The sequence below is a fragment of the Lissotriton helveticus genome, chromosome 4_1 (genome assembly GCF_964261635.1).
Source record: "Lissotriton helveticus chromosome 4_1, aLisHel1.1, whole genome shotgun sequence".
NCBI lineage: Eukaryota > Metazoa > Chordata > Amphibia > Caudata > Salamandridae > Lissotriton > Lissotriton helveticus.
Genome location: NC_136063.1, coordinates 879,366,090 through 879,388,969, shown reverse-complemented (window position 1 = coordinate 879,388,969; position 22,880 = coordinate 879,366,090). Strand labels below are relative to the sequence as shown.

Sequence of the window (22,880 nt, the reverse complement as noted above, 5' to 3'; positions counted from 1 at the left end):
TGTTGAACGGTGTCATTTAAAAATATCATTTGTTCTGGGATCATGCAGGCTCTAAACAAAGCTTCTATACCCTGTACTTGCCATTCTTTTGTGCCCCAAACACTTTTCAAATCAACATGTTTGTCCCAATAATCAAATCCAAAAGTATTCATTTTTTCAAAGAAAGAATCTGAATATATCAATTTTGTGTTGGTTATCATGGTTTTCATCCCTGTCTTGTTTGACAATTTGTAATAAAATGTTTCAGCATTAGTTATGTTAAAACCTGAAAAATATGAATATTTGCCATACACGGTTCTAGAGCTCCCTTTTGGAGGTGTAGCACAATGTTCCCATTGATTAAAATTTAAAACATTTCTAGGTTGTGCAGATTTATGCAAGAAATGGTTACCATAGTGGTTATAGCAGTACATGCTGTCATAATTTGTAGAACCCTGCAAATAATCATGTTTTGTAAATTTAGCAGACATTACTAAGTCAGACATCATATTGTTTATACTTTCAAAGTCCCAATCATCAGCAAATGAGTTTGGTTTTGCAAAGTCACTCAAGGAGATCTTGATTTGGTGTGGATATTTCAGGATCTCGACCGGACCATAAATTTCATAGTCAGTGTTGTCCCAGGCTACCCCACCAGGTATTGGAATTGCTGTGAAATTGGCTGAAGAAAGTTCTGAAGAAAGTTCTCGTTTCTCGACGTGTGAAGATGTGTGTGGTTTGAGGACCAAGTTGATGTTCTGACTTGCTGTGTCCATTTTAGCATATTTTCCCTCAATGAAGCGTCCCAAAGTAAATACCATGATGAGCCAAAGTATGAGGATAAATGCACCAAAACCCACCCAAAATTCAATCCATGGAGAAACTAGATATGTTTCTTTCAGTTGTTTCAAAAGTTCCTTCGCTTTGTCTTTAAAGGATTTTGATGATGGCTGTGTCTTTTGTTCGCTGAAGCCTTCAGAGGAATCATCGAAGTTGATGAAGTAACCGGATGCAGTTCTGTCAATTGTTCCAATTGGTTCAGGATTTTTGTTTCTTGCATTTTCACTTGGTACTTCTGTATAGATTGGTGTGTCTCTGCTAAATGTCTTTATTTGGGTTTTCAGAGGTCTAAGTTCTATTGCATTGTTGCATAGTCCTTGTTGTTCTTCTGTAGGCGTTTCGAATGTGATGAGCCTCTTTGATAGGACCTCTGTACTGGTAGCAAACCTTGGTGTTCTGCTACTTATTGGGAGTCCACTTGGCCTACTGTTGGTTATCGGCCACATGTTGTGGTTTTACCAGGTCGATTGATACAACTCGGTTCTCCTTTTTTCCAGCCAGTGGCGGTAGTACAACTGATCTTGTCCCGTTGACAGACAAGACAGGAACTGCTTTTCTGTAAGAAGGCCCAAATTCCTTCTTTACCGCGATCTTCTCCCTGACTAGATCCCCGACTTTTGGAATCCAGACAGGTCTTGCTGGGACAGGTGGTGATTCTTCAGTGGTCGTTGGCTGTTCTTTCAACTGTATGTTGCTCAGGTCTTTTCTTGTTTTGTTTAAGTCCTGCAAAATAGCCAAACGGTCTTTGACATCAAAGCTTTTTTCTGTTACCACTGAAGTCTGACTATCAAGGTCAGAGATCAACATCCTAGTTCCGAATAATAATTCGTACGGACTGAATCCCTTCAGAGAATTTCTTGGCAAGTTATTTAGACTACGTTGGACACTTATTAGATGTTTGACCCACCCAGCTCCCGAACCTAATATCCTTTCTATTATAGATTGCTTTCTGTCTTGGTTTTTTCTTTACACCATCCCATACCCTCAGGAAGGAAGTGAGAAGATTCCCGCTGGGCTGTGCTCATTTGGCCATTCTTTCCCCCCCCAGGCTGGATTGCCTGAGAAAAAGAAAAAAAAATGGTCGAACGTAGCATGCTCTTAGCGTATATGCCATTTAGACTCGCAAATCTTGTATAACAGTCCGGACGTCAGCCGAGTGCTGTGGATCTACATTATAAGTGGGAACTAGCCTGTATATGTTAATCGCAAGCCATTCTTTTTAGTGGTGATATTATCTGCCTTGATACGACGAGGTATTAAACTGCTTCTCTCCCCACTGCGATCTCTGTTGCAGTTTGGGCAGTTTTTTACAAACATGGTGTAGTGCAGGCTCATGCCTGGCCACCAGTACCGTGATTGTAATTCTTCCAGAGAATCTTTTAATTTAAGGTGTCTGAGACCCTCGCCCATGTGTGCGTCTGCGATTAACAAGTTTCTCCTGTCCATGTTTGGAATCACTCTATCCCCCACTCCAGGGATTCGAGCAAAAGGAATGGAGTTTGCATCTATGATGTATGTGTAATTGAGTGGATAGTTGATCGGTAACGCTGAGCAGTCGCCTTTTGATGACGTTTTTACTGCCAGCAATGTTTCGCCGTCAATGTATTTTAATGTACGCTTTTTTCGATCTACGGGAGCCGGTTTACTGGCTGCCGCTGCGGCTGTTTCAGCCAATGAATTCCCTACAACGTGAACGCCATCACGCTGGTGACTCAGTGAGTGTGTCACGTGAGTCTTTGGTAGTTCTTTTTTCAAAAGAGCTACCTGTTCCCAGAGCAGTCTCTGCTTTATTGGTGCATCCGTGTCATCTTTGTAATCGTTCTGAATCCAGGTCTGCAAATCCTTGTTATATGTTTTGACGCAGAAATACGAATCTGACACTATAAGTGTCGGGAATTCGCGATCCGCATTATCTAGCGCCATTTTCAAAGCTAATATTTCAGTTTGTAGTTCTGAATTAGTTTCTACTGAGTGTGATTTTGTTAATAGAGGTCTTAGTTTACCTCCGTGCCATACTTCTTTTGTAATCTCACATGTGGGATTGTATGCATGTTCTCCCCAAACGGAGGGTTGAGCATGTCCGTCTGTATAGATTACACAGGCGTAATGTCGTAGAGGCAGAATGTCGATTGGCAGAGGATACGTTTTTTCATATTTTAGATTTTTTAATTCTTCTAGTTCTGGATCAAAGAAGTAATATACTTTGTCCGTTGTGATTGAATTTACCCATTGTAACCATTCTGGATCCAATGTTGTTGTTGGTAAATTACACGGTGTTGTTAATGCCTCAAGGGCTGATTCTGCTGTTCTGACTGTGATATGTCTACCGTCAGCTATGTCTTTTTCTCTAGCTATTTTGGTTTGAACTGCTTGAACAATTTTTCCTTTGTTGTTGAATCTCTGTTCAGCTTTTGTGTACAAATGTGATTTGAATGCAATTGGTACCTTATCTCCCTCATTAGAAGTCAGGTATGTGAATCCGCATCTCCCTGGGATGACTCGGATCACAAGGTTGCGTGTATTATCACGGGTTTCTAATTTTGTTTTAATTAGCATGTCTGTTTGTAAGGATCTCAAAATTTCTGTGTGTGCTTGAGTCCAACTGGATCTTTTAAAGTCTGGTTTAATTAGATCAGAAAGGGGTTTGACCCTTTCTGCATAATTTGCAATGTAAGTTCTTCCGAAATTTAGGAAGCCTAGAATTGACTGTAGGTTTTTTAGTGTTTTAGGAGCTTGGATTACGGCACATTTCTCTAGGAAATTGTCTGCCAGGCTTTTGCCTTCACTTGATAACTCATATCCTAAGAATAGGACCGTCAGATGGGCAATTCTGGACTTTTTGAAGTTGAATTTGTAACCCTCTGCAGCGAAACCAAGTATTATGGTGTTCACTCTTTTCAAGTGAGTTTCCAAGTCATCATCTGTTAAGTAAATGTCATCGACATAAGATAATGCTTCATCATCATATTGTTGTAGTAATTCTGTTACTCTCGCTGAGAATACCCCCGGGCTGTTCTTGTACCCCTGGGCTAACCGACAGAATTGTTTTTGAGTGCCATTTACTGAAAATGCAGTTAAATATCTGCTCTCTGGTGCTATGTTTTGACAAAAGAATCCGTTGGAGATGTCCAAGGTTGTTTTGTATTTTTTGCGCACTATGTTATTCATTAGTGCAGCACTGTGTGAGTTTTGCACTGCAAAAGTTTTGCAACATGTGTTAAGGTGTCGGTAATCCAAAACTAGACGGTACGAATTGTCTGGTTTGGAGACCGGAAATAAAGGATTGTTCATTTGTGAGGTGCAAGTTTCAATCACCCCTTGGTATTCCAGCTGATCTAGTATTTCATTTACTTGTTTTTTAGCTTCTTGCTTAATTGGGTACTGCCTTTGTGCAGTTGGTTGTGATTTTAACTGGACTTTGTGAGGAGGAGAATCCTCATCCCATCCTACGTGATTTTTATATAAAGCAGGTGCTAAGGCCACTGCCCACTTTCTAGCAAGTGTATATTTTTTATGAATCGGTATTTGATTCGAGAAGGCAGGCATAATTACTTCTTCGCCATGAGGGCACTCCCTGACAAACTCTGGTGGCCAGTCTTTTTCAGCTAGAAGGATGTCATAGCCTTTGGATAGGTTATCCCAAAATAATCCCCTTATTTTCCTAGTCTTATCTCCCTCTATACGTAATGTTATCTCGTATATTTTGTGGGGCTTGCTAACTCTGGTATCTGCAGTTTCCACTTGAAGGTATTCATTCGTGTCCACTGTCTCCAGATGATTCATAAGGACTTTGCGAGCTATGCTCACCTCTGCTGCGCTGTCTAGCATTGTCTGAGCCCACTCTCCGTTTTTCAGTTGTGTCCTCAGTATTCTCGGCATTGTTAACTACCTTGATACTGGCTACCTTCTTTTTTGGAAATTGTGATTTCTTTTCCAGTTGAGCAGGTTCCTTGTCTTTGGACTTGGCGTGCTCTTCTGATCGTCCTCTTCTTTCCGATTTCTGCGAGGAATTCTGAAAAGATTGAGAGGGACGTGTATCAATGTCTTGATATCTATCAGGTTTTTTAATATTATCCCTATTTCTAAGGTTATATCTATTCCCAGAGGGTTCACTCTGAGGTGACCTTTGTCTCGGGTTTGGAGATTTCTCTCTTCGCCTAGGAGACCTTCCTCTGGACTGGAATTTCTTTTCTTTAGGATTGGATTGTTTATTTCCATCCCAGTTCTTTTTTGGTGAATTATTATTTAAAAATATTTTTTCTGGACTTGTAGTCAGTTGCGGTTTTACTGGTATTCCACCTAGACTATCTCTGCCTAGTTCTTCATAGGATTTTTCTATGATTCTGGCAATTTCAGCTGGTTGGTCTGCTATATCTGTCTCTTTTAACCTCTGGCGGATCGCCACGTTTGCTGCTTCACCTTTTATGTTGGCTAGTAATATAGCCGAGACTTGCTTGAAGTCTTTCAGTAATTTCATACCAAGAGTTAAAGCAGGTTCTGGACCGTATTCATCTTGAATTTGTTTTAGCACATCTGGTATCACCGAAATGGATGGAACACCGTGTGTTTTTGTATAGATGGAAGCAAAGACTGTACCCCAAGTGTCGCAGTCCTCAATGTGTGGTGCGATTCCCATTGGGAGACATATAGTCAGAATCCTGTGTTTTTCCAGCGGGGTGGTGTCAGGAAACACCGCCTCTATTTGGGTAATTTTCTGTGCCAACCAGAATGGTATTTGTTCCCGTTTAGCTGGAACTTTACCTAGGCAGGATTGGATGTTCTGTGGTGTAATTTTATTTGTGTTCCCCTGGTGAGGGGTCAGCTGTGGAAGTTTAATCGCTGGCTGAATTGTTGAAGTCCGCATTACATACTGAACTAATTGTCTGTGAATTTTTAGTAGTTGTTTTAGCTGTATTAACAGCTCTGCTGCAGGCATTCTTTCGATGTCTGGATGTGGTGTGTATCCGGCTAGGACCGGCCACGTTGCTCCTGGTCTTCCTAAAGGACCGAGCCTTGTAATGTGATTGTTATGTATTAGGGCGCCATCAAATAAGAGCAAATGCTCTTGGAATTTGAGTGGTACTTCCACCTCCTCGAAAGGAGTGTACTCATTAGGAGGTTCCTCTACTTTGTAATAGTGGAAGTACTTTGTTACAGCATTTGCTGCTGGAAAATTTATCCATGTATAGTATACCTCTGTCTGCCGATATTCGTGTGCCTCGATTACGAATATGACTGTGCCACCTCTAGGTGTCAGTCCATTTTCTATAAGTTTTAGAGTTATAGCTCTCCTTTTGGCGACCTGGATGAGTATTCTATCCGGGTCTGCATCGAGTGCTGTAGTATCAGCTGCTGCTATTTCAGTAGCTAATCTAATTGCCTCTCTTTCTTCATCACTCTCTGTCATTTTACCGACAGGAAGCTTATGTCTTTTGTTTGCAGATCAGGTTTCTTTATGGAACAAAGATTAGGTGCACAATATTTTGGAACTGTTTTATCCTTCAACGTTGACTATACCAAGAACCATACATAGGAGTTCCCTCCTGCGAGGTTTTGGAGGATATAATAACCTTTCACCCACTCCAGACGTCTTTGGAGTATTTGGGAAAAGGGGTCTGAGTGAGAAAGCACGACTGAGTTACTCTAAATGTCTTACGTTAGTTTTATCGCCCTTTCCAAACGCGTTGGGCGCCATGTAGTGTAGCTCCTATTTTCCCAATAGGCTCTGCGCATTGGAATAGTACCTACAGCAGTAAAGGCCTAGGCCAGACGTTAACTAGGTCTACTACTGTCGATACTAGACTTAATTTTTGGGTTTGCCAGCTAAGCTCAGAGTTCGCTAGAAACTTTCTCGAATGTTCAAGGAAGGATGAACTCCCCTGATTAGACAAGAAGGGATTTAGTTTCTGACAACCATAGAACATGACAACTTTGCTCTCCCCTAATCAAGAGTCAATCTCGAGAGTCGTGTGAGCACAAGGCAATTATTTTACTCAGTCAGTACGTGCATTCTTAGTCTCATCAGAATGTAGAGAAAAGGAAGAGACGGGCGTGTTCAATAAAAGATGTTATTTATTGATCAGTCTCTTTTCTCGTACAAGAGAAATGGATCGATATTATTGCAATACTTATAGTTAAGTAAAGTGCATACATTAGAAGCAATAGTATAAAATAATACTGTAAAAACATTGATATGGTTTCTGAGCCATATGATGTTTAAAATGATTAAAATATATTTACATACACATATACATTTGACTAAACGTACTCAACTGGTGTTTCTAAATACGCCTACCCCGTGTACCTGACCTAAGTCTAATGCGTGGGCGGGAATAGAAAGTTACAGTTTAAGTTAAGTTTGTTTTTGCCAAGTGAATAACTAAAGAATTCTCTAGGAGGGGTTATTCAGTTCTGTACCTGGAATTTAGGATGGATGAGGAATGGTATCTCTTTCTCTGCTCTCGATATTCCAGGCTGCCTGCGAGGGCTACCCGGAAGCGCCGGTGCTGGGTCTCTCGGCTTGAGATAGCAGCGCGTCTCTCAGCGCGTCAGGAAGGCGGGGCTGCTGCCTGCGGGGTCTGCTTCTGCTCTCGGCTTCGGCAAGTATGGCTGCTCCGTCTTGTCACCACGCGTGTGTTTGCATAGGGCAAGGTCGGCAATATTTATACCTTAAAGGTGCCGGGATTGACGTAAGGATGGACATAGGTACGTCAATAAAGATGTCATACGACTTGCTCGTTAGCACATTCTTTACTAAAGTTCTCTGTGAAATCAAAACAATGGCCGCACGGATTATCCAGGTTGTCATAGGTTTGATTTGTTATGAGAACGTCGTATGCCTTATCAGGGGCTGGAGGAATGTCGCTTGTCTAATTAGATCTCAAGCGTTATGACCTAATCAGATAACACGTTCCTGTGCCGTAGTGTGACTGCGTCAGATAACGGTATCTGCATCATGGGGGATTTCTTGCCTCATGGGCTGACTGTTAGTTAACTAGCTAGTAAGTTTAACCAGAATAGGGTCAGGAATAGGGGGATCGAATCAGAACCTATAGAAATACACGACAGTATAGAGTGCAACATTTTTATGTTACATGGTAAGTTTACTCATATTTACTTCCCTTCTCCCACTATATTATCTCCAATGTGTATTTGACATCTCTTCTTCATCTCCGGCCTCCTTTCTCTCACTGTGTGTCTCTGATGCATCTTATCGCTGCTATTTTGTGTAATTACAGAAGAGAGTAAAATAAAATAGTTCGGAAAGTGAAAAGGGGGCAAAGTAGAGTACCCCTCACCCCCTAGGCCTTCTCAGGCGGTCCCAAAAGGATCAGTTTCTGCTTTCCTGAGAGATTATGGTATGAGTTCCATATACCACAATAACTTGCATTACAACATGCAAGATATCTATCTCCTATTACCAACTTTTGGAGATATTCGCGCTAAGCGCGAATATCTCCAAAAACTAACACCTGCCCTGAGCAGTTCTTAGCCATGTTATCCAATGGGAGGTGGATAACATGGCTAAGAGCATTAGCTCGGTAATGCATGAATATCGCTGACTTTTTAGCGATATTCATGCATTGCGGCCATTTTTTATCGCATTTGCGATAAACTTCGATAATAGCAAGGTTTATCTTCGATAATTTCTGACGATGCTTAGCGGTAAAAAATTAGTTGGTAAGCATCGTTAGCGATAAATATCGCTTAACTTTGGTAATATGCACCAACGTCTCTTAACGTTCGATTCGAAGCAAATGAGGAAGTGTTGAAAAACATTGTTTGCGCCATCTTGCCTTTTTTGAAATGCCACACTTTTGTCGTGCACGGCAGCCATTTTAGATGCCTTGGCCAGACCCACTCTCTGCACGCTGTCGATTCGTAGCATGGCTCCCCACCCTCGCAAGCATCTTCCCCAGGCACTAGTTACCCCCGCTCTCTGTCTTATGCATGGGCAATAAACCTCCCCCCATCTGCGCTGCTCTTCCCTGAGAATCACACTCTGTGCCCGCCCGACACCTCCCTTTCGCCCTATTCACTACCGCACCCTCTGACACTCCGCTTCCTCTGTGTCCGATTGTCCAGGCTATCAGCTAGCCCTGCAGATGTAGTTTATGGCCCCAGCTGTAAAGAATCACCCCTCTTCAAAGGAGTTATAGTAGATCAAGGCCCACACCCGATGAGATCCGTCACACCACACGTGTTCCTACTATCTGAAAACCATCCTGTATTGTGATTGGGGAGGGGACCGAGCCTGAAGCGGAAGATTCCAGGGATGACTCTTTGTACATCAAAGTTTTTACATTTATGTGTCACATTAAAAATATATAGCACTCCAACAAAGTAGTAGGATTATAAAACTTTAATAACTTATAAATATATAAAACAAAACAAAAACAGTAAAAACATTTAAACAACGAAGAGACCGTGGCAATTTCTTTTGAATTATCCAATACATTTATTGAAATTGACAGCACCAATAATGAAATATTCTCACAAGGAGGAGATGACTTGAATGATTTTTTTGATCAATCTCTTGATGGCGAATTTATCGAATGTTTGGAGACCATAGAGTTACAAGAATCATCATTGCAGACTTTTCATGAGGAAATTCCTGATGAGGACATGTTACTAGTTCTTTCAAATTATGAAAATTCAGAAGATGTTGCCTGGGTGCCGCACTGATTTGGGTATCCGGCGTGGGGCGTCCCGGGGGGTGGATTGTCAGTAGCGGTCTGTTGTGCGAATAGTTCCAAGGCAGCAGAAAGCGCTGAAATCTGGATGTCACGAAGGTGATGTCTAGTAAGTTGCCGCCCAGCAAATAACGGCGTGGGGCGCCGCGGGGGTGAGTGAGTCCAGTAGGCACCACAGCTATACTTACCGGCATTGCAGAATTACTGCTGGGGACAATGCCTGTGCTGTAGCAGGGTCACAGCAGAAACAAAAAGGATTCTGTTGAAGATGTTGTTGGTTTTCAATTTGAAAACAGTTCTGGTGTCAACTGCTATGCTAATGTAGTGGTTAATGTTTTGTTTTCTCTAGAAAATGTAAAAGAGGGGGAGGCAGTCCAAAGTTCTGGTAAAAGGGCAAAGGAAAGGATCGGTGGTTTGAACTATCAGTCAAAAAGGGGAGGGGGTGCAACAATTTTTCCTACCGGGTCACAGTGTGCTTTCACCGGAACTGAGGTCTGCAGGATTCTAGTCATTCAAAGTGAGGCTGGCGCCAGCATGGGAGCGCCGACGTCCCGCGGATACAGTTTCGTCACTCCACGGGCGATCATGGCAGTCATTCCCCATCGGGGGTGTCTGCGGGGTCAGAGACTCCCGCGGCTCCTCTAGAATCTTCAAGGTCGTGGAGGACTACGGTGGTGGAGTCAACCAGTGACCGGGCCATTTCTTTATGCTGGGCCCGCTCTTGCCAGGTCGACCGCCATTTTGAGAGTTCGGTAGCTACTGGCGATCGCGGGGTCAAATGAGCGGACGGGCTCCACCCTGCCGGGCGAGACGTTGCAGCATCGCCACAGTGGAAGAACCCTTTTCCGGGTGCCTGGAGCGCTGAGGGTACAGGTGGGAAGCCTCCACTGGGGAGGCGGGAGAGGCCTGTTCGCACCGTCTCTCCCTCCCAGTGCACCCCACGGCGTCTCGCTTGAGATTTGTTATGGCCGGACCAGGCGATGAGGACGAGGGGGGGGGGGGTCGGAGGCATGTGCAAGACATCCCCCCCAGTGTTGTCAAAGCCATTATTGAAGAAAGAAGAAATGTCCCGTCCGTCTTCGGGCCGGGCTTCCGGTGGATGTCGGCCGGACGCCCCTTGCTCTGGCCCCATGAACGGGTTCCTTGGTTTATCGGCTGCAGCCGGATCCCATCGGCCCCGGCCGTTGGTGGCCGGACCGGTAGAGAATGTGGCGGGACTACCTGCAACTGTCAAGGGCCACCGCGGCCGGACTGGGAGAGAGAGGGGAGGGTCGAGGACACGGACATTCCCCCCCCTGCAACTCTCCAGCGTTGTCAATCCCCCTGGCCGGGTCCCGCTGGCCTCGGCCTCTCCTCCGGCTACACCCTACGTGATGATCTCCTGGCCGAGGCGTGGCAGCAGGACCCGTCTTATATGTGTTGCTTCCGGCTGGGCGTAGCCGAAAACCTGTTGCCCTTTGGAAGTTTCTAGAATGGGGCAGATGTCTGCTGACTTCTATCTTTCCCAGTTTGCCGTTATTTGGCTGTGGCAGGCGGTGGGACAGACAGGTTTTGGGGCAGTGAGGGGCGATGTTTTCAGGTTTCTTATTACAGGCTTACTTCTAACGTTTCTTGTTTCTAGGACAATAATAGGTTTTATCATTACGTATTGTTATCGTTTCTTTGTTTGTTATTTAATAAAAAGTTCATCAGTGGCCTACTGATTTTCGTTTTCCTATTCTTTTCTTTCCAGGTTGTTTCATGCTAAAGTTTCTGTTAACAGGATACAGTGATCACTTCGTTATTATTGCATATGTCCTTTTCACTAGGGGTGCTCTCTGGTCGGGCCAGATGACGTATCTCTAGTAAATGGTCCGGGTGAAACAGGTGCATCAATCAGTGGGGAGTAGATAGGCATGACAGATTACAACGGGGGAGAAAGGTCCGCATTACCTACCCTTTCACTACTTGCAAAGATTTTCCTACGTATATTTGCAAACAGGGAATACCTCCAAAAAGAACCAATTCCCAAACAGTCAATGTTTGGGCAAACAATCAATCAATGAGGAACGAAATAGGCACGACGTGTTAAAGGTTTGCGTTACCTACCCTTCACTATCTGCAAAGGGAGAGAGAATATTCCTATTTTTCCTCGTTTGCAGGCAGAGAAGATCCTTAAGAGAACCAACTTCGAACAATTCAATGCTCGATTCAAACAATCAACAAGGGGTACTGTGAACACAAATGGACGCCGCTTATGTACATACACATTGCTATTTTCAACAGGTTGTTCTTAATGTTTCTATTTTAGCGAGGTCAAAAAGAGATCCCATTAGTGGCCTACTGATTTTGCTCGATTCCTTTTGTTTTTTTACACGATTTTTCGCTATCTGCAAAGACTAAACAGAGTATTGCGACTCTGTGCTTGTTTGTAAATAGAGAATGAACCAAAGAGAACAATCAATCAAATGGAGAGAGAAGCAGGCACGACGGATTACAACGGGGGCAAAGGCCTGCGTTAACTACCCTTCACTATCTGCAAAGAGAGAGTACTCCTAATAGAAATGAGGGGTGGGGGGCAGCATTCAAAGCAGATCAGTGTGCATAAACACGAAAATGTTTTTACTTACCACGTACTTGACATTCGACAGCTTATGATATTTGCTATTAAAAAACCATTGAAATTCACTGAAAAAACCATAGGTTATAGACCATATATAGTTAGGAATTAGCATTTACAAAACCTTGAAAATTCACTGAAAAAACCATAGGTTATAGACCATATATCGTTAGGAATTAGCATTTACAAAACCTTATTTTACTCACACAAAACCATTGAAATTCCATATATAGTTAGTTGCACTAACTATATATCGCGCACCCGCAATCCACTGCTGATGATGTCACATATTACATCATTCATGACATGGTCAGTGACATCACTGATGACATCACTGATGACATCTCAAATGACATCACTGATGACATCACTGATGATATCTCATTTGACATCAATGGTCACATCAATGATGATATCATTAATGTGACAATACAATGCATCTCCTCACACTTTAATATAACCTCTGTTACACCCAGTGTTAAATACAGAGTATAATTTTTGAAACCATTGACACACCAATACTAGTTACTACATACGCACTCACTGATTCCTACGTCTACACACACATTCACTCATTCACCCATACAATCATTCATACATACAATCACTCATCTTTACAACACTATCATATGCACTCATACACCTATACAGACACTCACACTCTGCCACTCATCCATGGAGTTACTCACACACCTAGTCAGTCCTGTAAAGAATCAATCACACTTCCATTTTCTAATCTATACAGTTAAACATAGAGTACCTTACATTTTCAAACATATACTAACACATACTTACTCTCTTATACAATCATTGATACAAGTACACATTGATCTGCACAGAGTCACACATCTCCCAGCCAGCCACACATACACTCAGTCTCCCATACAAATACTTGGACAATCAATTAATAACCCATATAGTTACTCATATAGCTACTGATCAACACATGCAGCAGTTTACAGAACAACAGACATAATAATGCACAAATTAAGACAGTTAAGTCACTAACCCATGCACTCAGTGAGACACATTTAATCACTCACTCATACAGTCAGTCACCCACCTGCTTCATCCAGACACTTATACATCTACTCATTCTTCAATATGTAAAACATATTTAAACTTTACAGAAACACACAGTCACTGGATGATGTCATCAGTGATGTCATCAGTGATGTCATTTGAGATGTCATCAGTGATGTCATCAGTGATGTCACTGACCATGTCATGAATGATGTAATATGTGACATCATCAGCAGTGGATTGCGGGTGCGCGATATATAGTTAGTGCAACTAACTATATATGGAATTTCAATGGTTTTGTGTGAGTAAAATAAGGTTTTGTAAATGCTAATTCCTAACGATATATGGTCTATAACCTATGGTTTTTTCAGTGAATTTTCAAGGTTTTGTAAATGCTAATTCCTAACTATATATGGTCTATAACCTATGGTTTTTTCAGTGAATATATATATATATATATAGTGTGATTTAATGTTAATGTTTGTTCATAGTGAATCTCATATTATATTTAACTATAGTTAAAGTATGTTCAAATTAAGTTAGCCGTTGTTAATGTAGGCCTCAGTTAAATATTTCCTAATAATGTTGAACCTGTGCTGCTGGCTGTCATATGTTATTGGACCCCTTTCACTTGTTTGAGCATCCAAGCGCTAAAACTGCTGCAGTTTGAAAAGAAAATTATTTCAGTTTTTCAATCTGTGTGAAAAAATTGTAATTTTGTTAAGTTCACTGTGACTGAATAATTGGTTTCTACCACCTGTGTTGAGGGTGGTCTGACCTTGATGCAACATTCTGAATGCAGCATCTTCTGAAGGACGTGTAGCTGTAAGCTTCCACTGTGCGATGCATGGGAAAGGTGGCAAAGACAACTTATCACCAAAATGCTGAATTTTGCTTGGTCCCCTCCTCTAGGGCACCGTAGGTTGCTGTACATCTCTTTAGAAATTGTATGTTTAATTATGCATCGCTGAGTTAGTTCAGACACTCCTATCTACTCTATGAGAGCAGGTGGCCTTTTCTTCTCTCTTGAAACACTATGCTTATTTTGACCTGCTCATGGATTTAGGCACTTGAGCAAATCTATTCACCTTGCCTGATTGAACCTTTATTTGGTTTTTCCTTTAGAGGTTTTACTTACTGACTGACACCTGCTGTTTAAATTTCCTCAACCTCATTTGCATTTTTCGTTTAGTATTAGGAAATGTCCTTTCAAATAAACTTTTTTCAATGATTTACATACGACAATCCTTAAATAACCCGTCTTTGTATTTGCTATTTTAATATATGTGTTGGATTATATTAAACTATCCTTTCACAAGGTGAATATTGATTGATGAATAATCTAAATGATTTAAATGTGCAGCTTTGCTAATCTCTAAATAAACCTTCCTGGTTTGCAAATCTACTACTCTCCATCATTCTTGTGAGGCTAATGTGCTTCATTCTCACATATATATTGTTGAACTGTTGATATGATGCCTCTATTTAAGTGAAAGTGCTATCCACTCACTAGAGTGCAGCTTGTACTTGAATTTTCACTAGTGATTTACACAGGCACCATTCCCTGGTGCTTCAAGGCATAAATGTATGCATGCTCTATAGCATCTCTGCTTCATATTCTGTTGTAGGGGGGTGCATTGTATGAGAGCTAACTATAACTCGCGTGCCCGCAATAATCTATCAGAAATGTATCCATTACAGTGATTTCCCAATAAATGATGGTCAACATGTGGAGAATAAGGGTGACACAATTCAGACTAGTATGCTTTCACAATAGTCCATGCAATATATTGTTCTTCTACTGTGTAAAAGCATCTCTGTATCTTATATACATGTCTAAGCACATGTTTTCTTGAGTTTCTCATTGATAACAAAAAATTATTTAAAAATATGGTATAAATAGTTGCGGACTCATCCATTAATAATAATTAAAACAGGTGAAGAACTAGTACACCCAATGGGAATCATCTCCTTCTTCATAAGGACATGATACATCATGTCCCTGCATACCATATATTGAGGTGGAGTTTCCACCCTGATGTCATTATAGTGTACCACTGATTGTGCCACTTTAATGGTGGGCTCTACTAATTAGACCATTGTCATATAATAGTGCCATGGAGTATGTGAAGTGTAAAGATTTCTCAAGACATGTTCCCATGTGCACTTCTATTGATTGTAACTTAAAAGTCATTGGCAAATTAATCTGAGTAAGTGTAGCTGAATCATAGCTGAAGCTACATGACAGTTGTTGGTGTTCCGATGTATGTCCATGCATGATCTGTTAAGTGTTGCTAATATGTGTCCATGAAGTAATCATCGTCATCTTTCTACAAATATAATGGCAGCCCAGGGATGGCAGCACTAAAGTGAATAACATATTCTGAGATATAAAGCGGGAGAGCAAGCCATGTCAACTGCGTATTAAGTTAGATGCATGCAAAGAAAAATCAGGATTTACAGGTTTTTGGAAAATATGGAGAGGCATGAGAGGGTCAGATGCATGCATAAGTGAATGTCTTGCATAGAGCGAACACTAGCACTGGTGAAAACACTGACATGGACGACTTGCTAGAGTGCCACTTTTCACACGACAGCACAGCAATGATCAATAGCTGACGACACATGTCCAGAGAGGGCTGACCGATGAGGCATATGCGTATTAATGGCAACATATCCATAGGGGTACTGACGACTTGAAATCCAAATTGTAGGCTGAGGAGAGAAGTGGCTGATGGTTAGGTCAAGACTCCCATACCAACCTTATCAGAATGACCCTGCAGAGGTAAACCAAATATTTATTAGAGTGACCTGGTCTGATGTGTTGTGTAGTCAGTGTGGTTTGAGGCTGTCTTTTAGAATACAGGGATGCAGCATCACATTGAAGATCCAAAACTGTTTGCATTTGAAAATAAGGAATTGTTTCAAGTGAATGACAATGACAGCAATAATTTATATTAGCATGTTTGGATATCAACGTATGACTTTGGGTAATAATGAAATTGGGTCTTCTTTGGTGTTTGTACTTGTGAAAACTATCCAAAAAGCAACTTCACACAATAGGATAGGAGCGTGGATTAACCCAAGTGAGAAAAGTTACCCTTAGGCACAGTTGTGTAGCCAAACATCATTATGGGTCCATTTAATTCACTCAGTGGGAGATCTTTAAAAATAAGCTATTTGTGGCTTTGTGTTTAAGAGGAAAACAAGGTAAAAGCAACAATATGATGTAAGGTCATCAAAACCCATCATGGTTGAATCTCTAATGTGAGTTCCCCGGATACTTAGTTGCCTTTTCTCGGCATGCTTTCTTGTTATAGCTCTGACTCTGATTTTCACTTCCTTTCTGGTCAGGTTTCAAGACATAGGCTGAAATGTGCTTTTTTGGGATGAATATACCTAGTTGCAGGGTGTGTTTGAGAGGTATACAAGATTTGATAATGCTCAGACTCGAGGGTGATGTTTCAACAGGCCTGTTACTGCCAGTATATCACCATGTACTTGGAGTTCTTGAATGAAGTCAAGAAATTTGCATGCAATCTTCAGACTGATTGATACATTCAACTGACAAAAGGGCAAAGCAGCAACAAATGAACTATCATATTAGTCCCAGGAACAATGTACAGAGCAGGCTGATCCAACATTGCTAGTCAAGTATCAATCTAAACTGCAAAAGAAATTGACTTTGACTTTTTCTTCATCCTTATGTTTCCGCTGTGCTACAAAGCTTCTTGGGCCCCACCATAGCCTAAGTATAGATGAATACTCTGTTCCAATAGTACATTTGCTTAGTCCACAAAGAACTGCTTAGCAGGGTGTTAGAAATTGGGCTCTTGGTTGACTGGGTGTGTGAACCCTGGTCAAGCAGCTACTACAATCCCAGTCAAGCTAAGGAACAAGCAATCCCCAAATTAACCTGTGAACACCCTCTGGTAGCTTGCACAGAATAATCAAGTTTAACTCGAAAGCTATGTATAAAGTCTTTGTGCAGCACTACAAACAGTAAAAACAGTGAAAACACCACACAAAAAGATCCTACACCCGTTTAGAAAAATAACGTATATTTTAATAAATAAAAAAGACTAAAACGACAACAATTTCAATATGTAGAATTTGAGTTGTGAATAAAAATAAAAAATAAAAGTTAAATATCGCTTGGAAGCAATAAACGCTTACCTGGGATATCTGGTTGAACTACACCAGGACAAAGTAAAAAGTTCAGGCCAACAGCGATGGAGTGCAGGCCAAATACAGGAACCCAGTGAGGCACACTGTACAAAAGCACCTTAATCCTGGTTGCGTCAACCTCGAGGATGTGTGGTGCAGATGAGGTGATACGCTGGTGCTGATCCACACAGTGGCTGTGATATGCAAATCCTGATGTGCACAGTAGCAATGCGTCGGCTCCGATGAGCAGAGTGCTGTGATGCAGAGGTTCGACGTTGTCGTTGAGGTCGCATCGATCGAGATGTGAGGTCCCTGCCCCGGGAAGAGTGTCACACAGTGGTGGTTCTGCAGATGATGCATCAGGTGTGATCTACGGAGTAGCAGCAAGGCGTCGGTCTCAATCTGTGCAGGAGAGGTGATGTACCAGTTCTGATCACACAATAGGGGTGAAAAGCTGGTTCTGAGCCATGCAACAGCAGTGATGCATCGGTTTGACATAAGATACACTGGTTCTGCTTAAGGAAGCACTTTAGGCCAGCTTTCAGGTATCCAGGACTTGGATGGCACCTCTTGGATGGCACCTCAGATGGCAGAGTCCAGGTGCAGAAGCGGGGTGGTTGGAAAACTTTTATGTTCCTGGGACTTCAGAACAGAAGGCCAGCCAATTAGCTCTTGGAGTTACTTTGAGTACAGGTTCAATTGATGCAGGTCCAGTCCTTCTCCCCCAGACAAGATGAGAGCAGGCAGCAGGTCAGCACAGCAAAGTAGGAGTCCAGCAGAGTGGCAGTCCTTTCCGCAACACAGTAGTCCTTTTTCCTGGCAGAGTATCCACAGGTCCAGAAGTGCACTGACATCTTGGTGTCTAAGATCCAGTTCTTATACCCAGTGGTGCCTTTGAAGTAGGTAGACTTCAAAGAGATGCCTTAAAACTACACAGGTGCTCTGGCCCCAGACGCATTACAGGGGGGTTTGCATCCCTTGGTGTGGGGATTTGACACAGCCTATTTAGGTGTAAGTGAGGTTGTGTCTAGGTCCTCCCACCGTTCCTGCTAAGCTGGCCCATTAAGTCACATCTGAGCTCTCATTGTGTGTGGCTGTCTAGGGAGAATACCCAAAACCCACCTGTCACCTACCTCAGATGTGATCAGAGACAGGCACCAGATACTAAATGGCTAAAATAATAAAATGTCAACTTTGTATCAGTGGCATTTTCCAAATTCCAATTTAAAATCAGACTTCTCCATAAGTTAGGATTTTAAATTGTGATTCAAGAGACACCAAACTTGAAAAATCTATCTCTTCACAATTTGGAATTGCACTTATTAAATATATTAAGTCAATCCCAATGTCATCTTATTGAAGAGAAAGACCTTGTAGTTGTAAAAAAAACTAATGTAACTGTTTTTCACTACTAGGACATGTAAAACCTAAAAGTGCAAGTCCTACTTTTTAATTACCCTGTCCTCAAGCTGGCCATGGCCTACCCTATGAGTGACTCATTTGTATTAAAAAGGAAGGTTTGGGCCTGGCAGGGTGGTTTAACTTGCCAGGTCGATATGACAGTTTAAACTGCATGCACCAGCTGTGCAATTGGCGAAGTCTGAGACATGTTTAAAAGGCTATTTAATTGAAAGGCACAATCAGTGCTGTATGCCCTGTAGTAGCATTTAAGTTACTGGCCCTGGGAACTATACAAGGGAATTATAAGTAAATTAGCTATACCAATTGTGGATAAGCCAATGTTATCATGATTTAGGGAGAGAGCTCCAGTACTTTAGCACTGTTTAGCAGTGGTAAAGTGTGCAGAATCCTAGGGCCAGTAAAAACAACGTCATCAAAGCATGATGTCTGAAGGCAAAACGTTAGGGGGAACCACACCAAGAATGCCAGGTCTAACACAGGGTTACTCTTGCAGGAAGGGAATATTAACCACATATGCAGGCTGGGAAAGGAAGGCTGTTGTCTGATGCAACTTTTTATCTGTGCACAGTTAGCTCTGTTGCAGATGAGGCCCAGAATAATATTGGTTATGACCTACGTAGGAATTATGAAGTAATTGGGTCTCCAAAAAGTAGCATTCTCTTTCCTTTTGAGTAAAGTGTAAGTCCATGTTGCTTAGCTGTGCTTGGACTTTCGATTGACATTATGTAAGAAAAATGTTGATTTGGTCATCCCCACGTATCCGGATAATGGAGCACAAAAGCACAATATGTTGCAGGAAACAAGGAACTAAACTAACAAACCATTTTCATGAGAAAAAACATGCAACAGAAGATCTTAGATGGACAGTCCTGGACCAACCCCGTATCCCCACACATACATCTGAAATTGCCAGATTTCTCTTCCAGAGAGAACAAAGATGGGTGCATAAATTGCATTGTGACACCAACGGTCTCAATGATGATATTCCAGGGACAGCGTTCTAAAAGGCACTAGCAACAACCCATCAATTTTCTCTAACCTTTTGTGTATAAGAGTGAAATTGTGCATCATCATTCTCTTAATCACAGTGAGTTCTGGCCCCCTTTTTTGCCTTGGCATAATACGCCCTTTGGGTACAGCAGGCCATACTATTAACATCCGAACACGAAAGACCAAACAGTTCATTTTAATGGCCTGTTTTTCATCTTTCGTGCATTTTTTGTGACTAGTATCCTATTTTCCGTCACAACGTGCACGAGGTTGCAGTGATGTTTTGACACCGGCCTTCTGACCATGCACACACCGTTCGGGGTGGTCCTCTTTGTGGTTCATAGTATTCTTATACTGAGGACAAAACGGTTCAGTACAGCGCTCAGAATACATTTGATTGTCAAGCATACACGCCTTTTGTGTGATTCACTTTATTGGCCCCTCCGCTGAGTAAGCCTGGCTGCAATCAATATTAGCGCATAATTAGTTGATCTACACATACTAACTGCACCCCACATTTGGCACTACAGCTCCCAAGACTCCGGGTTGCACGCACAATGCTGTCGTGGTATCACACACGAGCGCCCGGAGCAGGCATCTACCTGCTGCAGTCCACAGATCGGATTCCTTGCCTTCAGGTTGCAGCACAACGGCGCCCGGAGTACCGACTGAAAGGTAGGGTAACCACAGGGAGTTTGACAATGATCTATTCTTCTGTCCAATGATGGCGTGGGGGATATATCGACACGGATTTATTGTGTTTTCTCTCCGGTGGGACATTGCTAGGCTCTAAGATTAACTCAGCTTTTAATATGGGTTGATAGCTCCTGTCTCAATCGAATTGCTGTCAATCAGGCACGCCTTCTGTGCTTTTGGCTTCATTGACATTCCTTTATTTGTCTGTTTCCCAGTTATGTGATTGTTGTATCTCATAGAGACACGCCGTATATGCGTGTTACACAAAGGACATGACATTACCCCCTCATGGGTCCTCCCCGTCCCAGTCCTTACCACGTGAGGCAGTCCTGCCTACACCCAGCCAATCAAAACGCCAGAAATCCAAAGGTCGAAGGTGACATAAGCCCCTCCCACCCACCGCCATGCCTGTTTTTTCTGCTCCGACGGCGGTCGGAACGCTGGTGCTCCCGGTTCCTGCCTCTGTTCCTGTTTGCTTCTGGATGGTTTGGCGGTGCCGTGAGTGTTTCTTTTGCATTTTAAGTGCTTCTGTTTATGGTCTTTTCATAATTTTACCGGCGCTGCCGCTCCGGTCCTCCGGCCAGCCGCCCTCCTGTTCTGGGGTCAGGATGCTCCCCGTTCATGTGCTGGGCTGGGGCGGGGAGCCCTCCTGGTGTTCTGGCCCCAGGTCGTTCCGGCGCTGGTGCTTTAGTGCAGCGTCCGGCCCCTGCAGCCATGTTCTTCATAAGTGGCTGTGGGTGGAGACTGCAGGGCTGCCCTTTTTTGTTTATTTTCTGATCTCACATACGAGATTGCTGTTTGGGGCAGTGTTTCCTGGAGGTTGCTGGGCACTTCCTTTATTAGTGTGTTGGGTGTTTTCCTGTGAGGTTTACTCCTTTGCTCGCCATGTTTGAGGGGACTTCCTCTCCGGTGCATCCACGGAGCTGTTGCTCATTGGTATGTCATATGCCTCTGGTGTCACAGGCTATCATGTGCTGAGGGTTCAAGTCCTGCCTATGCTGTCGATGTGACTCGGGATGTTCATTTTCATGCTGTGCTTTGGAAGTTTGCATTCTCTATGTCCACGTAGCATCTTTTGCAGTTTTTCTTGGACTGTTTTGCGCTGTCTGCGCTGCTGGTGCATGCGGCTATGCCATCATCTCTTGTTGGTGGGCGCGTGGTCGTTTTTCCCTGTTGGGGTATACATTCGGGGATGGTCCATGAGATTTCTGGCGGTTTGATGCTGGGTCTTTCTCCTTTTGCTCCGGCGGGGTTTATTCCCGTTTTTTACCGGCCATTTCGTGCTGTCCTGTTGGCTGTACTGGCTGCGGTGTGGCTTGGCATTGCCATGCGGGGTGTTCCTCTCTTTCTGGGGGACACGATTTCGCCTGACGGTCTTTGTCACCTGGTATCCTCAGTTTTTCTTCTTATTTGCACCTTCTCCCTCTGTCTTCGGTGGCTTCTTCCCTGGAGGTCCGAGTTGGGCGGTTGGTGGATTCCGCTCTCAAGAGTTCGTATGCTGCTTCTCCTTTTTGGGGTGTGTGCTTGCTCTTTTTCGGTCTGTGCTTCGCAGGTTCTTTTCTTGGGGTCCCTCCTTCCAGTCCCGGATGGTTGGGCCTTGTTCTCGGGTACCGTGGCGGCGGGGGCTTGGGAGATTTCTCTCTGGCCTGCGTTTTGGTGCTTTGCCATTCCCCTGGTGCCTTGGTCCTATGCCTGCGTTTTTTTTTTGCTCTCCGTTTGGTTCCCTGCCTCTGCGGCGCCTGCTGCTGCCCCTGAGTGTCAGTCGGATATGTTGTGCCCAGGAGGAGTCTCCGTGGCCTGGTGGTTGCATCTCTTCCTCTTCAGGTTATGTGTTCCGCTCCTGGTGTTGACCTGCTTATGGGTCACCTATCTCCTTTGGTGTCATTGCGATTTGGGGGCTCGGCTCCGTTGTTCCTGGCTCGTTGGTCCGGTCTGCTTTGAGAATGGTGATTCCGGTTGGTCTTCATTCTTGGTTGCCAGTTTCCATTCCGGGCGTCCCCCTTTTAGGCGGTTTTCACGGTCGCTTCGTTGTCCGTTGGCGCTGTGATGCGTTCTGCCGTCTTCTTTGGCGTCGGACTATTTTTTGTCGCTTCGCTCTGTGGTGCTGGTTTCGGTGACCGAGTGGGCCGGGGGTCCTCTTTCTCTCTGTTCCGGGTCCTGGCTCCCATTGATCTTTCTGTTCGGTTCTGCCTCCCGGGGCTTTGGTCGGGTTGGTGCGGCTGTGTCCCTTTTGGTTGTGCCCCTTGCAGCCCGGTTTTCCCCTCTTCTTGGTGGGTGATTTTGGCTTCCCTGGGTGTGGGAGTCGCCTGTTTTTCTCGTTCCCCTCCATCCGGCTGCTCAGAGGTTTGCGGTGGTTGAGTTCCGTTTCCTGTTTTCAGGTGTTTCCTTTCGGTCTCTCTCATGCTCCTCTATTTTTTTCCACGGCGCTGGCTCCTGCTGTGGGGGTTTGCTGGCATGGTTCCGGTTTCTGG

At 43.3% G+C, this 22,880-nt stretch overlaps 1 pseudogene; it reads right to left on the bottom strand.

The window, feature by feature from the left end:
• The window catches only part of LOC144828084 (vitamin D3 receptor pseudogene), an 87,470-nt pseudogene extending 65,784 nt beyond the window's left edge, over positions 1-21,686 (bottom strand).
• Between the last annotated feature and the right edge of the window lie 1,194 nt (positions 21,687-22,880).